Below are 27,523 nucleotides of genomic sequence, written 5' to 3' on the forward strand. Positions count from 1 at the left end.
GCAGTGTGTGGGGAAGCTGAGGTCTGCCTCTGGACTGTGTCTGCTTCTCTGCCTGCTGCATGGTTTTTCTAGGCAAAATGGAAAGGAATGGTGAGCTGCCAAAACTAGTCCTGGCTCTCCCAGTCACTTGGTCAGGACTTTCTTTTGTGAGGGCTGCCCATGACCCCACTTGGCCAATGGTGTCCTGGGAAATGTTCTTATATCTTCTCAAAGTAGGAGTGTAAAGAGGTTGCTCCCAAAATGGTCATTTTCCTCTTGTTCTGGCAAACCTGTGGTAGGTAATGCCTGGTATCATCCTTCCAGGTTTTGTTCTAAATTTCTCAGCATTTTCAGAATTTACTTAGTTAGGAATGTGGTTCTTTGTATCCCAAAGCATCCCCATTGTAGTGCCAGAGACAACTGGACAGTCTGAGGTGGCAACACAACTGGCCATGGAGCCTGAAGAGAATGGGAAGCTGGGGGAGGAGCTGTACTGGGGGTGGGTAAAGAAAAGGAAAACTTTTTAAAAAATTTTCCAGGGGGTATGTTGACATTGAATGTAAAGATCTGTGTCTTGGTACAGAGACATCCTGTGAGGAAGCCGGTGGAACCCTGGCCCAAGGCTGTGGATTATGTCACAGGAGAGGAATCCAGCAAGTGATCAGGGATCCTTGGTAAACAGAGACTAATTGTTCTCCATTTTTTCAGATATTGCTGTCAGGAGTTTGTGAGTTCAGGGTCTGGCTAGGTTTTTGCACTTCCAAGCCCTGCCAGGAAAATAAACCATATTTCTTGTAACTATAAAGCCACCACCCACACATCACAGAAGATTTTCTTTCTCCTTTTCCATGCCTTTGTGGTTTTTTTCTTTGTTTTATTTCAATGTTACAAATTCATCTGTCACCACACTCTCTAAGAACCTTTGCATCAGCAGAGTGGCCTGCAGGAGGGATAGAGCCTGTGCACACAGGAGGAGGAGGGAATGAAATTGTCGGGTGCAGGTTTATGATTATGAATCAGGAAGCATGGGCCTCATGGAGAGTTATTGTTCAAGGGTGGAAAGGAGGCCTGGGATGACCCCTGGTCTGCTAACCCCTCTTTCTTTTAAAATAGCTACCTCTAGTGACTTTCAAGCAGGAAGAGATGTGGGGAAAGTGAGTCACAGAGTTACCCATTTTTCTAGAACCAGGGATGAATTTGATATTGGAGCCTGATCTACTCCTTGGTCTTGCTCTCTTCCTTTCCTTTCACTGAGAAAAAGATGAATAATCAACAGAGGACTTGGAGCAGAAGATAATAGGATCTGCTCCATGCTGAGGGATATCTTTTAGTGTGCTCTGTTGAGCAGAGGAAGCCAGGAAGGTTTGCAGACCTTAAGGGAAGGAGTAAGAGGCTGGGAGAGATGGAGATAGGATCCAGTTGGGACAGTGGAGGAAAGCTTGGGGCGGGCTTGGTATGTTCCAGAGATGGAGTTGATTGACTGTCCTGATGGACTGCTGAAAGTGAGGTGACAAAAGTTACTCCCAGGTTATGTCCTGAGAAATGGAATGATGATCTGACCATTAACTGAGATGCTTTAGGAGCAGCAGGTTTCGATGGAGGTTGTCCCCATCTGTGCAGGCTGCTATAACAAAATACCATAGACCAAGTATCTTATGCATGACATAAAGTCATTCATTACCATCCTGGAGGCTGGACAGTCTGAGATCAAGGTGCCAGCAGTTTCCATGTCTTCCCCTTTCTGGCTCATGGAGAGGCCTTCTTCATGTATCCTTGCAGGTGAATGAGCTCCTGGGCCTCTTTGATAAGAATGCTAATTTCACTCATAAAGACTTATCCACTTGACCTAATCCCTTCCCAGAGGCCACTTCTGATACTTTGGGGGTCATGATTCAGCCTTTGCCTTGGTGTGTGGGTAACCAGCATTAAGGATAGAGTGAAGGCATGAAGATTTTCACTTGGACAAGTTGCATTTTGATTTATCTGGGCGGTTGGGGAATTATTCAGAGTTCAATAGAGTTTCAGGCCACAGTTATCAATGTTGGGACACCTGGGTGGTGTTAAAAACCTCTGGCTTCAGAGAATCTCCTGAGAGAGGATGCTAATCTTCTCAAATGTGGGGGCAACTGTTCCATCCTGGGCAAGCCATGCCATTGATTGAGACTTTTTCTTAACTGTAAATATGTGAATTGGAGCAGTTTTTTTTCCAACTTCCTGTCCTGCTCTGAGATTCTTCAGTGGAATGTCTTCACAACAAAACAGATTGGTCCAGACTGACAAAATGGGTGCTGTCCACACAACAGTGCTGATCTCCTCTAGATGAAGATATGGGTTACCTTGGTTATCATGGGACTGACACTGCAGGTGTTTCTTGGGTGAGATCTTGGATGGCTCCAAGTTCTTCAAGCTGCTCAGCAGGAGGTGTATCGACAGGAAGTCAGAACCATTCAAAAAACCAGTCGAGGTGGACCAGTCACCTCTGCAGCCATATCCACAAAACATGTTTGCAATCTGTTCTCCCCCAAGCCATGAAGCCTAGCACTACAGAAACAACAGAGCCTCCCTGTTCAACATCCTCTCCAGCTACAGGGCACTGACATTCCTATTGGAATCATTGAAAGTTGCAGACATTACAAGAAAACCTTCTCTGTGGCATCACAGACTGATGCATTAGATGTAGGGCCATGGAAAATGGGGAAGTCGGCCTTTGCAGGTCAGATTGGCTCTTCTGAGGAACAGAGAATAACATAGCCAGTATAACAGACTGAAGAGGTTTGTGGTATGGACTGAAAACTCCCAGCAGCCACATGGTTAAAATCAGGAGGGTACCAAACAGGCTATGCTGAGACCAACTGGAGCACCTGCAAATGCAGCCCTCCATGCAACAGTAGATGGGGTGGCTAGGAGCCATAACTCTGGGAATGTTAATGCAATTTGAGGCCAGAGATCTGATCCTTGGGTACCAGCCAATAAGGTCCAGCCACTCATGTCAAAACCAAACTGGAAAGTAATGGAGAAAAAAAGAAGGAGCTTTCCTCACTATGGCTATGTCAGGAAAGCAAATTGAGCTTAAGGGTCTTGGTTCTTTCCATGGAATGCTCTCATGAGCTTTTGGGTTAAAAAGAGCAGGAACTGAGGCAAATCAAGAGGACTTAACAAGGCTGCAGCCCTGGGCAAATGGATCCTGTCATCATCATCTATTTGGTGCTCCTAGGAGGGGCTTTTCTATTGACTGTAGGTCCAGAAGGGGGCAATTTGTTTCTGATTGGACACGTGCACCTGCTTGATGGGGCCAGCCTTGTCACCAGTTGATCTTTGATGCAAGGTTCTGCTGTTCCTGGGAGGTGCATGGCAATTACTGGAGACTTCTAGGCCACTCCAGGGCTGTGGAACAGGTCGATGTGAAAGCTGCCACTGAATGTCCCTGAAAACCTTGGAAATTCCTTAGTTATCCTCATATCATCTTGTGAAGACTAGGTAAATTAGGACTAATAAACCTTTTGCTACCAGGTTTTAGAAGAGCACTCCATAAAGGAGAACACACCTCCATGCAGAGCTGAGCAGGAGTCTGAAGACAAATACAAAAGGAAGGAAAAGTTACAAGGCTTCCTCCTGCTTTGTGCCAACATAATTAGCACCTTCTAATTCTGTGATGGGGACCTGAATACTCCCTCAGCTGGAATACTGCCTCTGTTGTTTTCTATCTGTGTCATCTTGGTTGAGTGACTTCTCTGTCTTTAGAAGTTTTATATGAAAAAATGGATACAAAACTGTGCCATTCCATCAGATCATTCTGAGGACCCAAGGAACATTATTCCTTGGAGCAACACTTGGAGCACTGGGTGTGTACATAAGACATGTTCTTTCCCAGGACCAACTGATTCTAAAGCCAAATTACATATTCTGCCTACTCTGAAAGATTGACAGGAGCACATTTGGATTCAGAAGTGTCTCAGTACCCCAGAGGAAGACCTCAGCCACTGTGTCTTCCCCCTCCATGAGCTCTTCCATCCTATGACATCAGAGTGATTAACTGTGGTGTGAGAAACTCAGAACCTTTAGATGGAGATGTGAAGCCAAGACACAAGCATATCACTGATGTACAGAAAGAGGCACCAAGTGACATTAAGAATCGTGATGAGGATGTATCAGAGGGCAGTACATGACAAATGGTTGGATGCTTGGTGGGACAGAAAGGATAGGGATGTGGGCAGAGAATCAGTAGATCATTACTGTACTCAGAAAGCCCCAGAGAATCAGATAAAAGTGTCATAACTTATACTTGTGTTCAGATGCCCACAGGTTTGCTGGGGCTTAGTCTGTCAGTAAAACAGCCATATGAACAGGAGGACAGTAAAGGAACCATAGGAGTTTAAGGAAAGGTAGGATATATAGGAAGAGCTCCCTCGACCAGACTTGGTATTGATTCTGGAATGAAGGGAAAGATGACAGGAGTCTTGTATGTTCAGAAAAGTGTGACTGAGCCTGGTGTCCTGTCACATGGAGGCTGAGGCAACAGTTCAAAGCCAGCATAACACATGCAGATTTTTCAAGATAAAGCTGGAGTCATTTGAAGTGATGCTGTCTGATGGAGAAGCAGATCTAAAGAGGCAAACTTGTAGTTGTGGACAAAGTAGCCCAGAGTCACTTGGGCATAGAAGGGGTCTTAAGGATAGTTGGAAGGAAATTTGCTACTTGTGTTGGTGGAACCCTTACTTTTCTGTATTTTATTAAAATTGTGCAATAGGATACAGAGAAAGAGCACATGCCTTCATTATCATTGAAAGGCAGTTGAAGTGAACACTCAGGTGCCAAATTAAGTTGCAGGCACTCTTGGAAGGCTTCTGTCCCGTTGCTCAACCACAGACTCTGAAGTCATCACTTGTTGACTCAGGCAGTGGCTTTCTGTGTTCCTGTGTTTTCACAGTGCCCAGTGCTGCTCACTAACATCACATCTGAATTTTACCTGATTCAGACTTCATGTACATTCTTCCATGTCTGATTTTGCCAGATTTGGCTTCATCTTGTCAGTCATGATAGATAGTGCACCTTGGCGGGGGGGCAGTACAAGGTGCTTATCTGTCTGGTTCAAGAGGATTCTTGGGTCATCTCCAGGCCCAGGGACTCTTCCCCATGCAATGGTACTGTGGTGGAGACCTTGAACATGTGTCCCATGGCATTTCTGCTGAGGTGCATTGCTGGGACCCAGAATCTCCATAACTTCAATTCCATTAGACAAACTGCTTTTCACAGGGCCTGCAGCGCCCTCATGCTCCATTGACATGGTGGGATTCTGTAATTTCATGTCCTCACCAATGCTTGTATAAAGCTTCTGTGCTCACTCAGGTCTCTGCACTTGGCTAAAGGCTTCCCTATATCCATGGAGGCCAGGACCCAGGATGAGCCTCTTCAGGCAGCTCTGGGGACAATGTGTCCTGTCTACTCAGCAGGCCAGTCCTGAGAATGGCTTAGAAAAGCATTCCTGAAACTCACATCTTGGCTGCCCCTATTGCTAACTGTGTTATCATGGGTGATTTAATTAATCTCCCTGTGTCTCCATGTCCTTGGTTGTGGAGCATGTGTGAGAATATGTGCCTCCCTGGTCCATCTTGATGATTAACAAGTGAAGGCTGCAAAACATTTGGAAGAAGGCAAGTATGCTCTAGGGGATCCATATCTGTGAGCCAGAACTGGATCCTTACTAGGGCAAAGTGATGACTGTTTCATAGATGGCTTAGAAGACAGAAATTGGGTTTGTTCCACATCACTGGTAGAGCTCTGTGTGTCTAGGTGTGTCACCTCTCAGGGAGAGACAGGCCTTAGCCTTTCCAAGTTGAGTCCAGATGAAGGAGATGGCTGTTTTCAAGGACCAGTGGTCATATGCTGTTCATCACAGTGACAAAAATGCCCTACAATAACAATTTACAAGAGGAAAACATTATTTGGGCTCATGGGTTCACAGGTCTCAGTCCATGGTTGTCCCAACTCTATTGCTCTGTGCCTAAGAGTGAGGCAGAATATCATCAGCAAGGTATAGCAGAGGACAGCTGTTCAGCTCATGGCAACTGGGAAGCAGAGAGAGAGGAAGGAGCTTGGTAGACAAAATATAATCCCCAATTGCATGTCCAAGTGACTTACCTCCTCCAGCCATGTCCCACCTTCCTATGGTTACCCACCCAGTACTGTAGTCTTCAAATCCATCAAATGGATTAATCCACTAATTAGGTTCATGGTTCTTATGTTGTAATCATTTCAGCCCTGAACACTGCTACCTTGCCTAACATGAGCTTTTAGGAGGGCACCTCATATCCAAACCATAACAGGGCTGGTCATGTTGTAAGAAAATAGTTTCTCTTTCAAGAGCAAGAGTGCTTCCTCTACATGAGATGTTCTGAGGGCAGCAGAAAGGTGGACATCAACAGGCTGGGAAAAGAGCACATGGTCTTCTGGTCCATGCTCACCTGGCTTTCTGACTAGTAGATGGCCATGGCGGCCAGTGATGCTCCTTCCCTTTGACAGAATGCACAGATGAAATGGCTTCAGGGTTTTAGGCAGCTGAGGATGTCATGGTACTCAAGATGACTGGAGGGTTTCAGGACCCAGCAATGGGCAAGGCCACAGCCCATCCAGCACTGGTTCAGTTCAAATTTATTTTAAGTCTTCTGATCACAACAGTAGGATGTTCAAGGGTAGTCCTTTGAGTCCTGAGCCACTAACGTGTGTTTCTTCCTTTGTGAAAAAGGAGAAAACTGGCCTTGCCTAGACCCACCAGAGCCCACGTCTGTGCAGAATGTACCATTAATGTTTGTCTTCATTGACTAGGATTCTCTTCTACGTGGCCAGTTGTGTGTGGGCATGAGTCTCTGCTCCTACACTAAGGTGAAATCCAATGGAGTCACATTAGCCGTTGAAAACCCATAATGAGCCTGGCGAGCAAGGGCCTGCATACCTAACCATCAGCAACTGACCCAGTGATGCTCAGTGTCACAAAAAGGTCATGTGTGAAAACTCAGGTGATAATTCATTTTTAGATACTTGGTTTCTTTCAATTTAGCCCACACATCATTAAATCCACACTGTTAAAGCAATTCTCTTTCACTCCTCAGGGTATGCACTTGTGCACAGTCCCAGAAGTCTTAGCCATCACCACCATCTAGTTTGAAAACAAAGTCACTGATTTTCAAACTGTGTGCTGTGACCTCTTGTCAGGAGATGTTGCATCCTCTGAGGAGTCTTTTGGTTAGACAGACTTCTTATTTTGATTTCCTAGAGGAGGCTCTGAGCATTATCTGAATACCTGCTATTGCTTTTTGCTGCCTTAACAGTTCCTTTTGATTTGCTTTTATTCATTGGGGTTCTTTGTAAATTTTACTTTTGAAAATACATGGTTTGAAATTTTTAGAAAAAAGCTTAAGAAGTTCTGGCTTAGGCAGTTTGATTGTTTTTTGAGGTTGTTTCTAGTTTTAACATTAATGCTATTTAAGTAATGATTAACTGTACCCATTTTCTTACCTGCATGATAACATATATCCTGTCTGATAACCCCTCATACCTTCTGTGAGATCTGTTGTAATCTCACAATCTGAGGCTCAGGTCTGGGCAAATCAGAGGGTTTGTGAATGTCTGTCAAATCAGTGAGTGAGCTCTGAGCTAACGGCTGCCTGTGTGCAAGAAAGATGGGGAGACAGAGAAATATTTTCAGTATGTTGTAATAGGTCATCAGTGACATTTCACTAAAAATGTTGTATCCTACACTTAGCCTTGCATTTTAGCAAACTTTCTTTTTCTTAAAATCAAACAAGCAAACAAATAATCAAGGGTGCCCTCAGTGCTGGTGGTCATGATGACGAGAGACAAAAATGCCTTTTATGCCTCAGGGTTGTGAGCAAGGCCAGGTGTCTCCATTAGCTCCTCCTCTGTTTTCCCAAGTTCCATCATTGTCATGTCTGTTTAGGCTTTTTCCACCTGGCCTGGACCCATTCCGTCACTGAAACCTGATCTTGCAATCTCACTTTTTCAGGTCTATTCCTCAGCAACTCACCCTCCACTGTTTGCATTCTGTTAAATACTGGGCCAGAAGGTTCTTGTTTTATGCTGGGACTCAGTTATGGTCACCTGTTGAAGTTAAAACACGATATCACCACTGTTCTGAAAAGAGGACCATCATCTGAGGAGTCTTTTGGTTAGACAGATGTCTTCAAGGATGCAGCGCTTCCTGCAAATGCTGTCATGGAGAGTTAATAGGCTGTTGATGAAAAGATACTAACAGGTAGTGGAGGACAATTGGTTTGGAGCAGAAAGTCACAAACTGATTCAGTGTCTTGTTTTCGACTGGTATGTTTCCTCTTTACTAGAGAGATGCACATAGAGGCATGTTTGATTGTTATCATTAACTGGATTGAGCAGGTCCCCAGTGACTGCATTTCATGGTGCTAAACAGGCTTTCCTCTTCTCCACGGTGTTGAAATCATGGCAGAGGCACCACACTGGGGGCCAAAAGACTGGGGTGGGATCCATGTGTCATCTGGTATCTGTCATCTTTGGAGCACTTACGTTTGTTCTGCAGAGATAGCAGAAGTCAGCATTTGCATCTCATTGAATCTATCTGGCTCCTTCATGTTGTGTGTGTGTGTATGGATTGACATGGTGTTTTTTATTGTAGGTCTCCTTATCTTTGAGGCCCTACTTGTGATTCACAGTTCAGGACATGTATAATCTGCTCCTCCTCCTATGCAAATTATATGATCACCTTGGTTTTTAAACAGCAGCTTCTGTATCCATCACAATAAATCAGTTCTGTTGCAACCAAGAAAATGCATGCAGTAATGTTGCTTTTTTTGCTTTTATATCTATATATCTCTCTATATATTTTTTTCATTAAAATTTGCCAGAAACTTAGACCCTATTATTAAATCAGTAATTTTTTTGGATTTGATTTGATGAAACATAACAGAACCAAATATCTCCTATTAATTGTAACTGTTGATTTTATGATACATCATATTCAGAACTTTAAATGTGAAAAACTTTGTCTTGCAAAGATGGACATATTTCTTTTGAGTTGCTTACCTTTTTTCATATAGTTCTCTTAGGATGTTAAAAAAGCATTGCCCTGAAACACACATAATTGAGCTTTGCAATATGAGATTAGAAGAAACTAAATTTATATTGGTAATATGAGAACTTCTGGGGGTAATTTGTTTTTCATTAGCTAAATAATAGCATATTGCATTTGATAACTTGAGAGTTTTTTAGAGTGCCCCTAGGCTGGATTTAGGTCTGGTCCTTGAAGGAGTACACAGGGTATGGTATCATTGTCTGTTGATATGAAACCAGGCCCTCATCTTTATGGATATCCTTGGGAGTTAGTGATATATGCAGCTATTGGACTTTTGCTGTTCTCTGGTTTCTGTGGACATGTTGTCAATGTGTTAGAAGCAGGTGTTATGTGAGAAGAGAAAAACAGCTTGCTCTAAAATTTGCTGGATTAATTGAAGAAAGATGTCAACTACTTGAAAATGTTATCCTTGTTCAAAAAGAGTATGAAGGCTTAGAGTCATCTTTAAAGGATGCCATTTTGGAGAAGATGTCCATAGAAGCAGAAAATTTATAGGTGATATATGAAAAGCTGTATGGTTCTAAATATAACCTTGGAGATTAAATACTCTTTCTAGAAAAAGAGCTAAAAGAAGATAAAACTAAACCTTCTCAAAAGGATGAATTAATGGCAGAAATATCAAGAAGGATTAAGTTCCTAGAAGATGAATCAAAACCCCTCAAGTTACTAAGAGCCAAAACTGAAACAACCTTAAGAATATTTCAAATGAATGCAGAGGGATTTAAGGTAGCAATAAAAATAGTTTTGAAAGAAAATTCCCAACTTTATGATAATCAGAAACAACTTTTACAGGAAACTGAAGTATGGAAAGAAAAAGTGAATGACCTTAATAAACAGAAAATAACAGTGGACGAATCTACAGTATATGCAGACTAAGTTCTAAAAGAGAAAGAAAGTCACATTAAGTCTCTGATAGAACACTTGCTGCAGATTAAAGATTAGGCTTCTGTGCTTGGAGAAGACCTGAAAGATGATGACAACTTGGAATTGAAAATGAAGAGAGAATCAGAAACTGGTGCTCACTTAGATGATCAGCCAAATGGAGCTTTGAAGAAACAGGTTTATGGTGCTAACTTAAATGCCCCATTTAAAACCTTAGAAAGAGAAAAACAAAATGTTTATTCATTATCTAAAGTAGATGAAGTAAAGAAAGGCCTTATAGAACATATTAAAAATCTTAAGACAGAGCAATCATCTTTGCATTCAAATATACACAATTCAAAAGAGTGAATCAGAATCTTCAGGAGAAATTTAATGTGATAATTGAACTATATCAATTAATGTAATTAAACTCCAAAGAAAATTAATAGGAGAAGAAAATTACTGGCTAGAGTGAGAGGAGAAAATTTCCAAAGTGTATTATAACATCAGCCATACAACTGAAGAGATGGAGAACTGTAGAAAGCAAGTCAAAAATCTTGAAGATGAATTGGAGAGAACCATTCATTCTTATCAGGGGCAGATTATGTACTATGAGAAAAAAGCACATGATAATGACTTGGCAGCTCAGAGTGCTAAAAGATACCTCAAGATTTAAGGAAATAAAATGCTTACAACAGACAAAAATTAACTGAAAATGAGGTTAAATTTAAACTTTTAGAAAAAGATCCTAACACACTTTATGATTCAAATACAGCCTTTGCTAGAGAGCATTCCAGAAGTGGTCCCTCACTATTGAGTTAACCTTCATCTGAATTGAGAGGTCCTCTTTTGGAAAAGAAGGGTCCACTCATATTCTCATCTTTGGTGTCAGTGGGAGGAGAAGAGGATCAAGAGGCTGAGAGAATCCTCTCGGACCTCATATTATAAATGAAAGAAAAAAAAAATCAGGCTATGTTGGGTTAATTGATCCTCAGAGAGTGTCTTATAATACTGGAGCCTGTCACCTCCCAACAGGATAAGGCCTGTAGGATGATGATCCCTCCAAAAGGCCAACCATATTCTGATCCACATCTTCCTCTACAAAGTCAAGATGTATATAATTCTAATTATTGTAGATGATCTGTACAAGTTGAACACAAAAGTTTTAATATGCCTTTATTGGATAAAGTGGTTGGGCCTCTGTCTTCAGAAATGGAATCTAATAAAAATGATATCAAAATAAATCTTGGTAATTCCAATGTGCCTGATTCATCTCTCCCTGCTGAAAACCAAGCAACTGGCTCTAGTTTTGTTTTTTCATCTTTCCCTCCAGTCACAGGTACATTGTTTTTAGTGGACCCAAGGAGTCAGTTCGTGAGAAGAGGACCTTTATTTCCTCCACCTCCTCCAGGAAACATATATGGAGTATCTGGCAATTATTTTCCACCAGGCCCACCACACCCTCCATTCCCAATGGGAAATATTTATTCACTGAGGTATTTTTCTCATTATCTTTTCCCAAGACCTGCATTCCTCTCCTATCCCCACATTCTGAAAGTAGAAGTAAGTTCCCTTCAGGGTTGACTCCCCCTTCAAATGAGACTGCCACTTAACATCCAGAAGCCTAACAAGAAACCAGATGTTTCTGATTTCTCTTTAAAAGTAATTTGACTTATCTCTCATTTTTAGTTTAAGTATCTACTTTTACTTAAATAAGTGATTATACTTTTGCTCCAGTTAAAGCTTTAATGTCTTATAATTCTTAGGATAACACTTTGTAAATAAAGATGATTTAAAAAGGAATCTTATGAGTAAATTATTTCAATTTTATTTTAGGTAGTGTAACTTAATTTGATTAATTTGCTATTATATTGGCAACATTGGGAGTTTTATATACAAAATCTTGCAGTCAGGAATATTTTAAAATCCAAAGAAAGCATGTGCCTTTATACAAAGATATGTACTTATTATAATTGTAGCATATGTGAAAGTAACTTTATGCATAATGAAAGATTTTAATTGATTTGAAGCCTTGTATGGCATTGATTATAATAAAAACAAGCATGTTTTTCCATAAATTAAAATAACCAGGGCATATTCAGTGTAAACAAGAAAACATAACTGTCCTGTAAACAGGAGATTTCAAGTATTAGAAATTTCTAGCTCTCAGGAAAACTTTTAGGAATTATAAACCACCTCTTCAGTACACTTGATTGACATTGCCCCTTATATCCTTTATTTTATGCTCATTTTCATAAAATTAAGAATTATATTCTACTGTGGGTTATGTCCCCTTTTTATTTTTTTATGTATTTTGTATGTCATTAGAGTATGATGTACTCATACAAGCAAAGATTGTTTGGTAGGAGTATGAGTAATTCAATGAGTTAAAATAATATTCCAATGAGTAGCAAATTATGCAAAAGCACGAGTTATATATATGCAGGAGTGTTATCTGTTTTTAAATATGTAGGCTTGTGATAGTGGCAAACCGAATAATAAGTGAGAATTGTAAGCAGGTAAATTTTTAGATCAACATGCAGCAGCCCAAAAAACCCAGAGTGATATTGGTGGAAATATGAAGAAAGGAACAAGGATGAAAAGGAGGGAAATGCGTTAATACTCATTTGCTTAAGTGCATTAGAATGTAGTCCTTGTGGGTTTACAAATTCCCACATAGGGGCCCACAAAGGTGTACAATGAGAACAGTTATGGACAGTGGCTGAGAATTTGGGGAAGAAATGGAAAACATCTTCATTCATGAGCAGAAAATGCATGAGTTTATTTATTTATTTATTTTATTTTTAGTTGTAGATGGACACAATATCTTTATTTTATCCATTCATTTTTATGTGGTGCTGAGGATCAAACCCAGGGCCACACATATGCTAGGCATGTGCTCTACCACTGAGCCACAACCTCAGCCCCAATACATGAGATTTTGATGAGAAAATTCAAGAGTTTTACAGCATCTGAAAATAAACGATTATGTATCTCACTACTGTATCTGTGTGAGAGTTATTCTCTGTCAGAGGTTCAGGAATCTTGGTGTTGCTGTGCATATGAGCAAGGAAAATATGGGACTTGTGATGCTGTGAAAGGGTCTGAAGGGTTAAAAAAGAGATAGCAAAATGGAATCCAAATGAGGGGATAACACAGCTGCAGAAATATGAGTAACAAGTTTAGCTATATATACAGAATCTGTGGTAATGTTTGAAGTAATAGACAATAATCTCAGTGCCATGATAATGGAGGATAATTCATCTTTTTGTGGAGAGATTTGAGAAAGTATCCTGTTGTTTCTTTAACAACTGAACAAAGATGGAGAAAGTAGTAGGATGTCAGTTGTAATTTCTAATTAATTCATTTAAGAAACTATATCTATGGAGATTAATCACAATTATGTTAAATGTAATGTTTATCATAATTTTAAAATAACAATAGCAGAAAATGTGATTAACAGTATTAATCATCTCTGTTGAAGAAAATTTTTAGAAGCAATGGACATCATATTACATTTTAAACATTTTATACAAAAAAGACTTTATTTTATGGCCATTTAGAATTTTTTTTAAATTATTTAAATGCAGAAGCTTTTAGTCATTGGTGACATGCAAATTAAAACAGAGTATATCTCTATTGCCAACTCAGATAAATCACTAAGATAACAATAGACAGAAAGTAATAAATGTAATTAAGGATAGGGAGAAATTAGAGTGTCCCCATATTATTAGTGGATTGAATTCATACAGTTAATTTGGAAAGCATTTGGTAATATATTATAAACTTCAAATACGTGTAACTGATAAAATTTACACTTAGGATATAAATAACAAATATGAATAACAAAAAATACTTACATGGAATTTACTCAAACACAGTACTACAGCAATCATAGGAGAATACTTCATCATAACTCCAAAGAGGAAGCAACTCAAATGCCCACTTCTAGTAACACTCTTTAAGGCAGAACTTATTCATAGAGAAAAAAAAAAAAACCACACACACACACACAATAGGAAACTATCAAAAGGAGATGAAGAGACTTGGGCTTTAGGGTAGTAGGACATGTGAATCTTATAAACAATGTTGAAGTAAAGAAGTTAATTCTTTCACTATATAATTTCATATATATATATATAATATAAAGTGGACACAAACAAATGCATTCCTATATTGCTAATAAGGTCATTTTAAGCGGGTTATGACACAAAGGGATGATGGGATTAGAGGCTTTAGGCTCTGCTCTATTTTTTTGTTTCTTTGTTTCAGTTATATATGAATGTATAATGCATACATGCAGTTTGAAATATCATACATAGATTGGATATAATTTTTCATTTTTTTTGAGTGTACATGTTGCAGAATCATATTGGTAATGCAGTCACATATATACATAAAGTAAATATGTCTGTTTCAATCTACTATCTTTTTTATACCCATATCCCCTTCTCTCCCCTCCCATCACATCTTTCTACCTAATCTAAGGTAATGCTATTCTTCCCTACTACCCCCCTCCTTATTGTGAATTAGTATCTGGATAATAGTAAAAAAAAAAAAAATAGGCAGTTCATTTTTTCAGTCTTGGCTTATTTTGCTTAGGATGATATTCTCCAACTCCAACCATTTACTGGCAAATTCCATAAGTTTACTCTTCTTTAAAGCTGAGGAATACTCCATTGAGTACATATTCCATATTTCCTTATTCATTCATCTATTGAGAGATACCTAGGTTGGTTCCATGGTCTAGCTATTGTGAATTGAGGTGCTACAAATATTGATGTGGCTGAATCACTACAATATGCTGATTTTAGTTCCTTTGGGAATAAACTAAGGAGTGGGATAGCTGGGTCAAATGGTGGTTCCGTTCCTAGTTTTCAGAGAAATCTCCATGCTGCTTTCCATAGTGGTTGCACCAATTTGCAGTCCTACCATCAGTGTATAAGTGTATGTTTTTCACCACATACTTAACAACATTTATTGTTGCCTGTATTCTTAATGATTGCCCTTCAGGATGAGATGAAATCTTAGTTTTGATTGGCATTTCTCTAATTTTTAGAGATGTTGAGCACATTTTCATGTATTGGTCCATTGTATTTCTTCTTCTGTGGAGTGTCTGTTCAGTTCCTTAGCCCATTTATTGATTGGGTTATTTGTTTTTTTTGGATTTAAGTTTTTTGAATTCTTTATATATCCTAGAGTTTAATGCTCATCCTGCTCTAAGCAGTTCATTCTTTGAAGGTTGGAGAGGAGCACCTAGGAAGAAGAAATTGAGGGTGATCTGCTGGCATTTGTGCAACATTGGAGGGCATGGCCCACCTTTAAGGGCTGCAATATTTCTAGGCTGGAGGACTGCAGCTTGTGCAGACTCTACCTGCCAGTGGAAGAAGTGAAATGTGTTTCATCTCAAAACTACAGTTTCACTAGTGATTCTCCCCACACATCTGAAGGTGACAATGCCAGGTGATGGATATGCTCATAGCTTGACTGGAAGTCATCTCATGGTGTGTAAACATAAATCCACATTATGTTGTACCCTTGAATATACACCATTTATCAATTATGGCTCAATGAAGCTGAGAAAACAAATATATATATATATATATATAAATGTCTCTAAATGCCAAGAAAATAATTACTGCTCTACTGCTCTTTATCTAATGCCTGAGTAATTCTGAAACAGGGCTGTGGCCAGGGTCAAGGGCAACAATGAGGCCTGCCAGCCTTCCAGTGTTGTGCAGAAGCATGTCTCTAGTGCAGGTTGTTTCCTAGAGGAGTACCTGGCACTACTCACAATGTCTCACTTAGCAGAAGCCTGGCTGTCAAATGATGCTGGTGGTGGATCCCCTTATCAGGGGCATGGAGCCAGCCCTTCCTCTCCCTGTGCTTTCTAACTATTCCTCAGAAACCCCAGTGACTCTCCAAAAAGTCGCCATCTTAGTGAACAGAAGAGCTGAAACCCACAGGCCTCTGACTCACTGCATGCTCAGCACCTCCTTCACTCTTGGCTGGCTCTCTCTGGTCAGAAAACTCTACAACTCCTGCTTCTATGACCTCCTGGGGTGGCTCCTCAGTCTGGCTTTAAGGAGAAGCTGCACTGATTTAAGGAGAAGCTGCACAGAAACTCTGTGAACAATTTAATTCTATTTTCTTCTTTTTTCTGGCTACTGGGAACCCAATCAACTAATATTTGATGGTTAGAGGGTTTCCAGCTACACTTCATTATCTTTATTTTTATTATTTTCCATTTGTCTGAATTTCTGTCTTTATAATTATATGTTACTGAAATATATATATATATATATATATATATATATATATATATATATATATATATATGAAATGCCATGACTTCTCTTTTAGAAATAGGTTGAATAAAATTAAATGGTAAGTCAATCAATTTTTGTCACTGGAAGATAAATCACTCTGTTTTCCTTTGAATGTTGGCTATTTGCTAAAGCTTCCATTATACTGATGAGAAATGGGAATACTGTGGAAGCAACCACAGGGCTTGAGCCACAGTGAGTGACCATCCAGCTGCAGAGGGCCCTGGTGCTTTGTGGATAAATGTGTGGGACCACTGGGCTTCTGGGTGGGGCAGGAGGGACCCCTTCTCCACTTGTCTCTTTCGAGATAATCTGTCTCATCACACTAAATAAGTGCAACGAGTAACTAAGATTGTGTTTGGGATAGGAGCCCGTTTTTAGCAATCCAGATGTGTAAGTAGTGTTACAAGAGATCCTCCCCAGGCTCTTTGTCAGGCCCTGGGTTTCATGGGCATATTAGCCTGAAATCTGGAGTCAGGCAGGGGTGAGGAGGCAAAAAGGGGGCCTGAGAGGGCACTCTTCAGAGACTCTGAACAACTCCTGAGAAACATCCACCCCATGCTTGCCATCCTGCTGCAGAGCCTAATGCATTCACCTGGTCTAATGACAATTTGCTATTTACTTAGGGAGTTCTTAGCTCATCAAAGCCTGCAAGTAACTTCAAATGAAAGAAAAGAAAATGCAATTTTCTGGAGTGGTGGCAGGTCAAGGGCATACCTCTTGAAGGGTGAGCTATGCCATTGAACCTTCTCCAATGGCAGATGGAGCCCCAGGAACATTCTCCTTGAGTGAGATCACTACCAGTTGCCTGGATACCAGATTGAGAATCATGAAGGGACAGGGCTCTGTGTGTCCCAGAAGGAGGGGCATTTCACTCCCACCATTGCACCAGAGGAGTGGAGTCACCAGTCAAGTTTCTGGCACATGCCAGCTATTGCAACTTCCAGTGAGGGACACCTCTTGCCTCTTCATGGTCCATGTGGATAGGACAGTGGAGAAGAGTGGTGATGGATTAATACATAAATTTCATGAGCCTGTGCTGGGGAGCAGGCATTCACTTAGTGTGTGATCTTTGAAATTTTACAAGAGTGTACTGAAATACACACTTATGTTGTCCCAATTATGCAGACAGGAAGACTGAGGAGGAGAAATAATAGGCCAGAGGGCAGCCTTGCATGCATGCATGGAATGTGCCTGAATCTGCATTTGACCTGGCTACATACTGCTGGTGACAGGACCTCCAGCAGATCCACAAAGATGGTGGAGCAAAGACTGCATCAGTGGACTGACCCTGGAAAAGCTGGCCTATGTGACAGAAGTAAGGCCTTGTGAAGCTTTAATCCAGGCTATACATGCTTGACTTCACTGAGGGGTCCATGAAGCCCAGCGTGCTCTGAGGCCTCTGTGCAGGTGGAGTGAGAGCCTTTTATGAGCTCAAGCAGGCACATTGGGCCCAGGCTCAGCCAGGGACTCCCAGGTGACCTTGGAACAGGTGGTTTCTGTGGCTTCCTTTCCTCATCTCCAAAAGTGGAAGACTTGAATGGTAATTTCTAGGGTTCCTCTAGGTCTAAAAATCACCCCTTCGTCCCAGGAAACGTGGATATTGGAATTGACATGGTAAACCAGCACCAATACTGAAGGCCGTGGAGGTGGCTTTCCTGGGTTTGAATCCTGGCACTTTGGCCTCCTGGGCAAATCTCATTAAGTTAATCTCCATAAGGCTTGGATCTCATGTTGTAAAAGTAGAATGCCCTCAGGAGTATTAAAGAAAGAGAGTGGGCAGGACACACAGTTCCAGCCACACAACTTTCCTCATGAGGCCATGTAGGCTGTTCATAGGTGAGATGCTTAGATGAGGAGGGCTGTAACTCATGCATGGGCTAGTTTGTTTGATGGATTAATAATTTGAAAGAACTACTGGGTGATAACTTAGGTGGGTGTGGCTGGAGTGAATAGATCACTATTCATGTGGCCTTGGATAATATCTGTCCTTGGCCCCCTTCCCCTCTCTCTCTCTCTCTCTCTCTCTCTCTCTCTCTCTCTCTTTGGTGTTGCTTGGGATTGAACCTGGTGCCTTGTGCACAGGAGGCAGCACTTTACCAACTGAGCTATATTCCCCAGCCCCCTCTATCTCTATCTCTCTGCTTACTGGCTGCCACGAGCCCAGTAACTTTCCTCCATGACACCCTTCTGCCATGATGTTTTGCCTCACCTCAGACCTGGAGCAGTGGACTGGGCCAAACATGGACAGAATCTGAGAAACATGACCTCAAAATAAACATTTCCTCCTCTAAGTGAATCCTGTCAGGTATTTTGTTCATGGTGATGATGTCTCACTCACACAATGATTGTTATGGGCAAGGTGGTAAATGTTTTCTAGAGCTTGCCATAAATAACATACCTAAGACATCTCTCTGATAAAATACTGATGGTTGCATTTTACCATGTGGCAGAGCCAGGCACAGAAGCCTAGCCATTTGTGGAGTAAGGATTTCAGTCCAGTGTTTGTAGGCAAGAGGGGAGAGTAGTCTGGTGGGCAGAAAGTGGAAGTAGAGCCATATGCATGGGACATGAGTTGAGTATAGAATGGCTGAGCTTTGATAAAAGATCGTACCAGTGAGAGAACCCCACAGGTATGGAGGTGCTGAAGGAGGAGTACCAAGACCAGACAAACCCGGAAAGTGACCCTCCCCTAAGACTGAAGGACTTGCCTTAGGGGAAGCATGGAAGGAATCATCTGGGTAGCCAGGGTTGGCCTTCTGGAGCTTTTGGAAGTACACAGAGAAGATGGGGACACTTATGTGTGTAGCAGGCCAGGTGCACAGGGTCCTGTAAATACTGCTACACTGTCATAGGATGTGGTGTTCTATGAGGTCCTGGTTTTACTTTCTGTGGATAGGAGCCTGTAGGGGGATTGTTAGGCTATCTTGTAGTTCTATTTGATTTTTTTGAGACTCATGCCATTTGCCCTGATCCACACTAGCTACGGAGGCATGGTTGCCTTCTCTCTGCCCTCTGATTAACAGGCCAGAGGTGTTCTTTCTTATAGGGTGATTTGCCTGTCGTTTTTGGTTAATTACATGGGGCAACTTTTCTGATGCCATTTTTATGTTGGGCAAATATTATGTCCAGTTTCACCTTCTTTTTTCTAGATCCTTCCACCCTGCTCCAGATCCACTTCCTCCTTCTTTACCTGAGGGGGACCCATTCCATTTTGCACCATAAAACTCATCATTTTGGCCTCCATTTCTCTATGTTCCTTTACTTCTTTATTTTGTTTTGAGAAATAAAATATTACAAGTGGTAATGGACACCCTAATGGGTTCTCATTTTCCTTATGAGCAGTTTAATTAAAAAACTAAAGCCTTCTAAATAGACATATGCATCCATAAATAGCAAAAAAAAAAAAAAAACACAGAGAATTTACATTTTGATGGCTCATGCTGTAAACACTGTTTCAAGGTTTAATTTTCCCTCAGTGTCTGATTTTGGAACCCCTCCGTGCTGTGCTGTGCTGTACATGTGATGTGTAATTCTGGCTCCAGGTGCCACTGTGGCATGGTCCTGAGTCCACACTGAAGTCATTCTTCTCTGACTTGGGTAGCTTCCTCTGCCCTGCCTGTTTGGTCCATGCTTCATCATATTTGTTACAATACATCATCATGTAATTACAGTTAACATGGTTCTTCTTTCTCTTAGACTGTAAACTCCTTTGGGGCAGAAACCATATTTGAGTTTCATCTGCATTCCAGAACTTCATGAGCTTGCACATCATGCAGCACAAAGTCAGCTGAATGCTAGAGATGTGGCTGGGCAGTGTGGCAGTATCCCCAAGACAGGCTGCACCTGACTAGGGAAGTGTTTTTCCACTTACAAGTGAATTTCCCCCAGGAGCTCATACTTGGTTATGGAGGACTGTACAGTAATGGAGGGGTCCTTGACCTGCACTGTCCAGCTGGGGGATGTGATTGCAGATTGTGTAAATGTGGCTAATTTTATGGAGAAACTGAATTTTAAATTTTATTTTAAATTTAAATAGTCATTTGGGGCTTGTGGAAAGATGTAAGAGCAGATGATGTCTGCTGATAGTGAAAAATAGTTTTTGTTGTTGTTGTTGTTGTGTCCTGAAATGATCATCCTGATACTTAGAAATAATGAGTAATTTAGCAAACATTTAGCAAGGAGACAAAGTTGCCTACTGTGTGCTGGGTTTCATCACAACCGTGGTGAAGCCCATAGTGCCTTTGGAAATCACTGTGGATAATACAAGACATATCTGCAAGGCCCTTCTGTAAGGCACTTCAGCAAGTCCTCATCAAAAAATTGTAGCAGTCAGTCTTCTCAGCACTTGGTTCTTAGTGTGTAGTGGGCAGGGGAATGTGCATCTAACCTACATCTCCTGCTCTTGAGTCTGGAGAGGACAGAGTGAACTGTTGCAACCAGAGCACCCCCATCCCAGCTGTGTTCCTGAGACACAATGTTGGGCTCATTGTTGGTTTTCCAGCGTGAGTACTGCTGCCCAGTGGCTGAGAGTGCCAGATATTTTAGCACCCTAAGTGATGGTCTGAGCACCTTGCTTCTTTTTGGCCTTTTTGAAAGGTTTCAGGACTCATGATCAGTGTCTGGCTTCTCACTGGCTCCCTCTTTGATTCAGCAGATCACAGAAGCTGCTGCCCAAAGCCCAGCTGTGGTCTTGCTGTGTTGCTGCCCAGCTCCTCCAGGGTTCCTTCTTTCCTGGAGGTCAAAACCCACTTCCTTGGACTTGGGTGCATCCAGTCAGTCAGTGTCTCCCTCTCCCTTATTGGGTCCTGCTCCCCTGTGCCCTTGCCATTGGGGTCCACATGTGCTTAACTTCCCCACACAGTGCTCTTGATGATTGCCCTTCCCATCCACAATGCCCCCATCCTCCCTTCCTGCCCTTTCACGGTGACCATGTCTTTTGGCTCTCCTTCTTCCCAGAGCTGTTACCCCAGTGCTCAGGCAAGCACTGCCTTCATATGGAGATGGCCCAGCCTCCTCACTGCCCCTACACCTGTTTCTGCCTGAGTTTGTGTCTGGCTGTCTTTCAGAGTGCTTATGTCCAGGGGTGTGATATCTAGACATTACAATCCATGAAGAAAGTGGTGGTGTTTGAGTCTCTGTGTCCCCACAGCACCAAAAACCAAGCACGGCAAAAGTTGAAGATTTGTTAAAACAAGTGAGGAAGTTAACAGCAGCCTCTCAGTGTCAGAATCTGGATCCTTCAAAAGCAGGCTCCTTTCCTAACAAGAAGGACCCCTAGAGAAGGACTCCTAGATATTCATAATGCAGCAGTTTCCCCAGAAAAGTCCGTTGCATTTGAAACCACAGAATGTATTTCATCTTCACAAAATCACAGGTCTCTGTGTAAAAAGAATGTTTAAATATTTGCCAAGTGAGGATGGCCACTGTGGACAGCACAGCCCCCACTCATAATTCCTGAAAGCTAACACTTTTCAATATTTCCTGTTTCTCCTGTTGTTGGTGAAAGACAGCATCAGCTCCTACCTTAACTGAGCATGTATGCACTTTGTTAAGCTTGCAGCCCAAGGCAGAATTTAAAGTGAAATTTACCTTGTTGACTTCATTTTGAATTTGCTTCAGATTTAGGTGCAGTGTTGAAATTTTTAAGAAAATTACCTACGTTTGTTTCCAATTTGGGGAAGTGAGGCGGGGACAGATTCCTGGTTAGCAGTGCTGTCAGAAATGTCTTTACCAGACATCCTGACGGTGTGACCCTACATGAGGTGCCACAGGGCTTATTAAGAAAGACTCACCGACATCCCCCACAACACAGCAGAGGGTTTGATAAGCCATCATTGTGTACAGGGAGTGCTGTTGATTTCTGGATTACACTACAAAAGCAAGTGTTGAGTGCTGCTCTGTGACCAAAAATGCCAATGGAACAGAAGCTAAGAAGGATCTGAATTGAGTACAAATAAAAATCTTAAACCCCAGCTGTTTCTGGTTTCTGCAGTGAAAAATTAAATTAGCACATCATCAAGCTTGTGGGTGAGACTGCACAGTCAGGGCCTTTGTCAGAGCTGCAGAGAATGTGTCAGGATGGGCATGGAGTTATTGAGGCAGTTAATGTTTTTTATTCATTCTGAGATCTCCTTCCTCTGGTTGTCTTTGCTCTTTTTGCATCAAGGGAGGATTGGTGCTACTGCTTGACAGTAACAATAACATTCCCCTGGGGTTTTATACTTTAAATTATGATGAGACAAAGAGAAGGAATGGGACTTCAGCAGGAGAATAAAGAGAATAGCATCCTTGCAGAAACTGGCAAATGGAAAGAGGCCAAGATAAGAGAGGGCTGGCCCCATACTCTCTGTGGCTGCATAGCAAACTCTGGTGAACGCTGTTTCTTCTGAGGCATTGAACTTATAATGGGTCAAGAGGAGCAGCAGGGAAACTAACAGCAAACCTCAGAGACCTTGCACATTTGGTGATGTAATCATGCTTTGTGATGCCTGCCACCAACTTAACTACACTGCTGCTGTCAGCCTCTTTAAATTAGTATGTGTTAGCATGTGAACATTTCTTTTTAACCGGAAAAGCCAGTAGTACAATGTGGTATATGTTCTTTTAAACAACCCTTAATAAACAAGTAATACTCAGTGAATATGTTTGGAATATGTGAATGAGGCGATGGTACTTGCTGTTCATCTGGTTCTTAGATAAGTATCAGATATTGGATTTTCAATATTGAGTGCATGGCTGCATAATTATTGTTACTAGCCATGCTGATAGAAGTTTTCATTTGTATTGTGCTTTTGTACTATGCCTAGGTATTCGCTCTGGACCTCATAACACTGGTGGGGTTTGGGGATGTTACTCTCATTTTAAACTTGAGAAAACTAGGGTAGCAGAAATTTTTGGGTTGTTACTGAGGCTGTGGTGACAGTCTTACAGTTGGGAGCCAACTCTTTTTAGGTTCTAAAGCTAAAGAATCTTTCTCCAATCAGTGCATAAGAAAAATCGAGCAAGGAAGATGGCAGGACTGAAGGTGGACTGCATAACCTAGAGAGTGCTGTCCACCTTTCAGTCTCTTGAGTGACTTTCCTGTTCATCATCTTGGGGAAGTAAACACAGATGGTGTCCTCTTTTTGTTTTGGTGTACTAGCACCTTGTTGGCTGGCTATCCTCATCAAGCCATCTTGGTGCTGCAAGCTTGGGAATAGCAGGGAGGGTCTTCCCTTGTCCAAGCTGTTGGGAGCCAACACTACTGGCCTGCAGGGAGCAAGTCTGTGACCAGGGCCATCTTTGCTCCTTGCATGCAGCTTCTGGTCTGGCTCTCAAGTTGTTAATGGCATAAGGATACAGTCCTGCACCTTTTCATTTTTCTTAATGAAATTTTTTATTTGATAATTTTTGGGGGGTCTGCACACAGTACAGAGAGTTCCCATATCCCCAATGCCAGGTTCCCATAATACATGAGTGGGGACATTTTTCACAATGCTAAACCCATGTGGAGGCATTAGTATCCAGGTAGGTGCTTGATTAATCCAGGCATCATTGGTTAACCTTAGGACCTTTGGTGTCCTAGGGCCCCCTCCAGGATTCACCATGCCTCCATAAGCTCCTTTGGACTGTGGCAGTCTTCAGTTTTTGAGATTTGTTAGTTTTTTGTTCAGTTTGCTTCTGGGGATTGAACCCAAGAGTGCTCTAGTTTAAGGTATATCCTAAGCCCTATCTGGTATTTATTTTGAGACGGGATCTCACCAAGTTTCAGAGGCTGACCATGAACTTGAGATCCTCCAGCCTGATCCCCCGCTGGGATTATAGGCCATCTCCACTGTGTCCTGGACTTTATTATTCTTTGATGACCTGGATGGTTTTGACGAATGCTGATCAGGCATGTTGTAGACTGTCCATTGGCTGGGATTTGCCTTGAAGTTTTCTCTTGATAGCATTTCAGTTGGTGTTTGGGGCAAAAGACTGAAGAGACCTTTCCCATGCCCTGGTTTTGAGACTGCCTGCCACCACCTTGACTACACGCTGCTGTCAGCCTCTGTCATCCAGCTAATGCAGTATGAGTCAGATTTCTCCAGGACATGGTGACTCTTGTTAAAAGGGAAAACCCCTGAACAAGCTTAAACTAAGTTTACTTGAGCAAAACAAAAATGATTATAAATCAGGCAGCCTTAGGAACCAGAAGAGGTCCACCCAGCAGTGTGACCAGGCAGGGTATGTGGAAACTGGAGCAGGGAGTGAGGGCAATGTGCCTGCTCTGTTAGTGCCTCCTCTGACTGGCCACATCCCAAGAGATGGGACATCTTAACCATGTGGGCCATCAGGCCTTGAAAAGGAGCTCAATCAAGTCAGTGCCTTCTGCCGGTCTTCCTTCACCCTTTTTCATTCCATACTGTGCATACTGGAGTAGGTGACATGCAGGGCCCACCATGGAGGAGCAAGGAGCAGGGATGGTGCCTCCTCCTTGAGGATGGACTGTCTGCTGGTCACTCAGATTGCTTCTAGGAGAGGGGACCCTCTACATAACCTACCAACCTGCTTATGTCATATGACTCCTGGATACTTGACTTGGAGTGATATTGACTTGGATATTATTGACACACACCTTGTATCACCTTGCCCCTTTGGTCTAGTTTTGTCCCAAGACATTTTGGGGTGTTGCTGTGTCCCTTCACACCTTACATAACTTTGTAGGGCTTTCTGTTTTGGGGGTCTTCTTTAGTGATTCCCAATTTCAGGCTCCACCAGAGGCAATGGGGACATATTGTTTGTTTCCTGCCCTTGACCCACAGTCAGCTGTCACACCAGGGATTCCTGATTCCTCCTATTGAAGAGCGAGATTGGAGAATGAGATATGGTGAATCTGTCCATTTTTACCAAGGAGATATTTGTTGGAAATGGAAAAGAGACAGGTGACATATAGTATTGTGTGCCTTTTAATCTACTTAGGCTTTTAGGGGTCGTGGAGAGCAGTATCAAGTCCAGCTGGGTCTATGTCCATAGGCAAGCTGGGGGTTTGTGCTACTTTTACAAAGTCATTGAAGAACAGAGCTTATTATTTTATGACATAAGACACAATAATACACAATGTGATTGCCAGCTTTTCACATAGTTGAGAAAGATCAGATGCTTTCATAGATGGGATTTCCTGAGGCATGAGCCCATGCTTGTCCTACAATCAAAGTCCACTGAACTAGTGGCCCAAACAAAAGAGGGAAATGTTACATTTATTGAAAAAGCATGTGATATGTATCTGCTAAGCATGGAGGGTGGCCATATTTTTAAACAGACTCATAAAAAAATAAAAATGCATAAAAGGGAATTTATAGTTAAATATAACAACACCAGCAAGTTTGCACTTGCATGACGAAGAACAGGAATCCAGCCCTAAGCTTGAAGGATGGTACACAAAGAATTCTTACATCAACAGTAAATATACCAATAAATGGAAAATGAGAAATATTAGTCCTCAGTAGGTAAAAAGGAAAATCAGAATATCTAATCAACTGAGTGAAGTCCACCTCACAAGCCCTGGGGTTCTGCCCACCCAATCACCAGTTATTATGGATTGTACAGGCCTCATGCTCTCAAGGCAGGTGCTGTTGGAGAATCCAAGGTGCCACCAAGGGTCAGCACCTCTGCACACTGCTGTTGGAGTGAGTTATTGAGCTCAAAGGAAGTGCAGTTCATAGAGCCAAACACACCATGATAATGATTCCCCAGGCCCTAGCACTTCAAATTCTATAGGTCTGTCCTGGAGGAATGTATGCAGGACTCACATTCATATGACAAGTGAAAATGTTCTACATTACAACAGCAAGAAGCCCTAAGACCCAGGGCCCATCAGGGGAAGGATGAATGGACAACAAGTAGCAGATGCTTAGGAGAGGAACTAAACAGCTTCAAAAATATTGAATAAAGTCTATCTTTTCATCTCTTTTCTATCTGCTTTACAAAGTAAATCTCTCTCAAAAATCCTTTTTCTGAAAAACAACGTGTTGAATGAAGAAACTAAAGTATTATAAATTATTATTGCTCTATGTGACAAAACATGGAATAATGCAAAGTATTTTCTTTATGTATATCCAAGTGGATATAAAAGTATTTTTAAGGTGGGTAAAAACACTCAAGATAATATAGTAATGGTAATAATTGTTGATATTTAAGGGATGAAGTTTGGAAATGCAAATAACATATTGTGATGATATAATCTGCAGTAAGAAGAATGGATTCCTGTTTCAACAGTAACATTTAATATTAATTTTATTTATTTTTATGTGGTGCTGAGGATCAAACCCAGGGTCTCACACATGCAAGGCAAGCAAGCACTCTTTCACTGGGCTACCATCCCAAGCCTAAAAATTAATTTTGAAAACAGAAGAATATTACAGATATCTCAGAAAAAGGAAAAAGAAAACACACAAAGTTTAGATGTTTACAAAGGCATATTGTTTTCTAACCATATTTTCCAAAGTTCTAAGAGCAGCCATTCATTGCTGAGGAGAAAATAGCCTTCATGTTTAGAAGTCAGGTCATTTTCTGCTAAACACACCTTTCATGCTCATAGTACATGGATCACTGTGGTTTTGTTTTTTGATCCTTTTCAAATGACTTGAATCAAAATGTGAAATGTGATATATCAAGAACTATGTAATGTTTTTAACAACCAACAATAAAAATTATAAAAAAAAATGGCTTTTCTTGCTCCTGATTTCTGATTCATCCTCTTGCCTGCAGATTCACAACTTTTTCAGTACACATTAAAATGAAAATTCATTGATTATAAAAGCATTAATCCTCATATATAAGGGACTTACTTAAGAGGACTTTAAGGAAGAAATATTATGCAAGAAATCACGGAGGTATCCTCAGTCTTCTAGCAGAAATGAAATCAGGACATTCCCCTGCTTGGTTTCTCAGTAACCAAGACTTGATCCTATTGCTACCAGCTCCTCCCCTACTCCCACGGAGGCTGGGGACATTGATCTGACTGTTCTGGAACCTCTTTGCCCTGGAAAACATGACCTGTGAACCAAGCTACAGAAATCTGTAAGTGCACCTCTACCACTGGGAGAGGACTGGAACTAAGCCTCCTGAGGAATCCAGGAGAAGTGGGGACTTAGATGGTTTCTCAAGCTTGCCAGTTCTCAAGAGTAAACCTCATCAACCTGCTCTACCAACCCCTTATTCCTGTGGTTCTTGAACTTGAATAATGGGAAAAAATTTCATGAACATCTTGTGTTTT

At 41.5% G+C, this 27,523-nt stretch overlaps 1 pseudogene; it reads left to right on the forward strand.

The window, feature by feature from the left end:
* The first annotated feature begins 9,252 nt into the window (after nt 1-9,252).
* On the forward strand, nt 9,253-11,607 carry LOC124095109 (melanoma inhibitory activity protein 2-like; annotated as a pseudogene).
* The last annotated feature ends 15,916 nt before the right edge of the window (nt 11,608-27,523 follow it).

The sequence above is a fragment of the Marmota monax genome, unplaced genomic scaffold, assembly GCF_021218885.2.
Source record: "Marmota monax isolate L192 unplaced genomic scaffold, Marmota_monax_Labrador192_F-V1.1 WCK01_AAM20220418_F8-fsc00755, whole genome shotgun sequence".
Taxonomy (NCBI): Eukaryota; Metazoa; Chordata; class Mammalia; order Rodentia; family Sciuridae; genus Marmota; species Marmota monax.